This window comes from Cricetulus griseus, chromosome 2 (assembly GCF_003668045.3).
Source record: "Cricetulus griseus strain 17A/GY chromosome 2, alternate assembly CriGri-PICRH-1.0, whole genome shotgun sequence".
NCBI classification, from domain to species: Eukaryota; Metazoa; Chordata; class Mammalia; order Rodentia; family Cricetidae; genus Cricetulus; species Cricetulus griseus.
In genome coordinates this window covers 27,903,884-27,907,311 of record NC_048595.1, presented here as the reverse complement: position 1 = coordinate 27,907,311, position 3,428 = coordinate 27,903,884, and positions in this window count along the sequence as shown.

Here is a 3,428-nt window from a genome sequence, read left to right as displayed (position 1 = left end):
TCCTATGATTTGATTTCCACCTTCCCAGGTGGCCTTTTGTTGCATGAGGGGGTCAATCCAGGTGGCTGCCTGTCCTCTGCACCTTAGAAAGAGAAGTTTCATGGGCCCTAAGAAGCTATGGATCTTGTGACCAGATAGAGAGAACAACCTGGAAGGAATTCCTATGCTTGTGTGGGAACCCTAGACTGTGAGGATGGGCTTGTACCTGGGGCCGGCAGGGCAGGACTCCTGGAGAGAGAAAAGTGGGGAACATGGGTCTGAAGGGCTTTAGGACTTGGGTGCGTATTTCTTCTTGGGGCTGAGTGTTACAATGAAGCTTGGCACGGGTTGTCAGGACCTAGGCACCTACTCTCCCCAGACAGCTGGCTGGGAGAGTGAGTATGTTTGGCCCCTCCCCTTCATGGCAGCAGGCAGAGCCTGTAGATGTCCCTTCTCTGAGAAAGCAAGAGAGGCAAGAGGCGGCTTAGCTGGAGGCTGTGGCCCTGAGACTGTCTGAAGGTGCCATGTAGGGTGCAGTTCCTAGGGGTCCATGGTTGGGAGGCCTCTGAGGTTCTTGGCAGCTGTGATGCTTGGGGCTGGGATGATTCTGGCAGGAGAGAAAGGGCAAGGGGAGACTCTGGGGCTCAAGCCCTTGTCACCCTGATATTGTCCACCTGATAGACTGCCTTTCTGCTTTTCACAACCCGTCTTCTCTGCATAGTTCCTGGCCCAGTGATAGACCATGCTGCTCCCTTTAGTGCTCCCAGTGTACGCCCCGATGTGCTCTCATCCATATGCTCCTCACACTGTGCTCCCCATTTCCTGTGTTCCCTACTGTGCTCCCACTGTGCTCTCTTCTGTATGCTCCCATCCACGTTTCCCTCCTCGTGCTCCCTCTCTGTGCTCCCCTCCCTGTACTCCCCACTGTACTTTCCCCCACCCCGTACTCCCTTAAATGCTCCTACTGTGCTCCTTTTAGTGCTCTCTCAGTCCTCCCATCCATGCACTTCCTTCTGTGTTCTCTGTGCTCCCCACTGTGCTCCATTCTCTGTACTCCCTACTGTGTTTCCTACTATGGTCCCTTCCATGTAATTCCTTCTCTGTGCTCCTCCTCCTGCCCCCTTCCACAGGCTACCCGGAATCCCTTTGTGTGTCCATGGCCAATTTTCCCAGATCCTCTGGTGTTGTCATCACCTCTGTCCTCCCTCTTGGCTGTGCTCCACAGGCATCCCTCGTGCTCAGGGAACATTGCAAAACTTGAAGCGACCCAGGCAGGGCCCACAGGGTCATGCTTGGCCTGCTGGGCTTGGCTTTGGAAAGGACCCAGCAGGGTGGCCTTCCTCCCCAGCCCTCACGGCTATCCTCTGGGGATGTGAAGACATCAGCTTACTTGGGGATCCTGGCAGTCTGGGTGCAGGGGTCAGGGAGGGAGGAGAGTGCTTCACTGTGGAGGGTTTGTGCAAAAAAAAAATCTGTATCAGAATATGTAAACTAGAGCTCCTGGGTCAAGGGGGAGTGGAGAAAGAGGGGAGAAGAGAGGAGAGAAGGGGAGAGGGGAAAAGAGAAGTGGCGGGAGGGGAAGGAAAGGACATGGGGACAGGGAGAGAAGGGAAGGACAAGAGGACAGTGACCAGGCTGGTCCTCTCCTTTCTGTCTCACTCCCTCAAACTTCAGCTGCCAGTGAGTCCCAGGGGTTCCTTTAGGAGCTACTGGAAGTCCCTAAGAAGCCACCCTGAGACAGCTGCTCAACCAGGAGTGCATGGAAGCCAGGCTTTTCCTGCCTGGAGGGCTGGGGTCTGAGGTGCTGGGATGTCGTTCAGAGCCTGGGATATAGCCTTGGGTCTGCCCGGCACAGCTGAAAGTTCTGGAATGTGCAAACAGACCAGAGAATTAGGAGGACAACCCTGACTGTTCCGTCCAGGTGTCTCAGCTCTGTCCTCTTCATAGTCTCCCCAGGAGCAGGGCCTGGAGAATCCACCTTGCCTTGATTTCCTGCAGTCCTCAGACCAGAGCTCTTTGCCATTCTTGGAGAGATCTTCTCCTTCCACCCCACAATATGGGGCTAAGGGTTATCATTTGCCCTCAGCCCCAGCCCCGCATGCCCATTGTTCCCCCCCAGACCTTGTCCATCAGTGTAATGGGCTTCTTGAATGAACCAAAACCAGTCAGGACCCTTGGCCAAGGTTAGTACTAGGGATTGAGGGTTTGGGTAGCCTGGGGTAGGAGGGCCACAGACACCTCCCAGAGTCTAGAATGGAAAGGCATGCAATGTGCATTCACACACGGCAGTGGCTAGGAACTCTTCACCCACGCAGTCACTTGTTCTCTCTTCCCCTCAGCTATAGACTCCTAAGGCTTCTGCCTGCTGCTGGACTTCCAGCTGATGCCAACCATCAACCACCTTGGCCTTATCTGTGCCTGGTGTTGCACAGGTCCTATTATTTTTTGATCCTATTGATTTATGATTCTCTATCTATCTATCTATCTATCTATCTATCTATCTATCTATCTATCTATCTGGTTTTTGAGACAGGGTTTCTTTGTGTAGCTTTGGAGCCTGTCCTGGAACTCACTCTGTAGACCAGGATATCCTTGAACTCACAGGGATCCACCTGCCTCTGTCTCCTGAGTGGTGGGACTAAAGATGTGCACCACCACCACCCAACATAATTCTTCTTTTATTGATGGAAAGGCTGAAGTTCAGGAGAAACTTTCCCAAGAACACATACCTGGAGAATGCTGGAGCTGGGATTTGAACTCGGGAGATTATTTTCCTTTGAAACGATTATAATAGAATTTCTTAAAAGAGTTACCTTTTAAAAAACTGTATGTATACATTGTAGGGAGCCTACTCAGTCCCAAATACTCAGTAGCCACTTCCCAAATCTCCACACAGAGGCTTAATATTACTTATAAATGCTCAACCAATAGCTCAGGATTATTATTAACTAGCTCTTACACTTTAAGTTAACCCATATTCCTTATTTATGCTCTGCCATGTGGCAGTACCTTTTCTCAGTATAGCCCATCTTGCTCTTTCCACATCTGGCCTTTATCTCCTGACTCTGCCCTTCTCCTTCCCATCATCCTTAGTTTGGTCACCCTGCCTATACAAGCACAGATAAAAGGAGAAGATGGGTGGAGCCAGGGGAGATGCCAGTGAGTTGCTGGAGCAACAAAATGTACTAAAGAAAAGGTAATGCCATGAAGTCATGTGGTAAAATGTAAATTAATAGGAATCGGTTAATTTAAGTTGGAAGAGCTAGTTAGTAATAAGCCTGAGCAACAGGCCAAACAGTTTGTAATTAGTATATGTCTCTGAGTGATTATTTTAAAAGCTGCTGCTGGACCAGGAGGGACAGAAAAGCCTCTATTTACAATACATGTGCGTCTGTGTGTGAGCATGTGAGTTCAGGTGATGGTTGAGGCCAGAAGAGGGCGCTAGATTC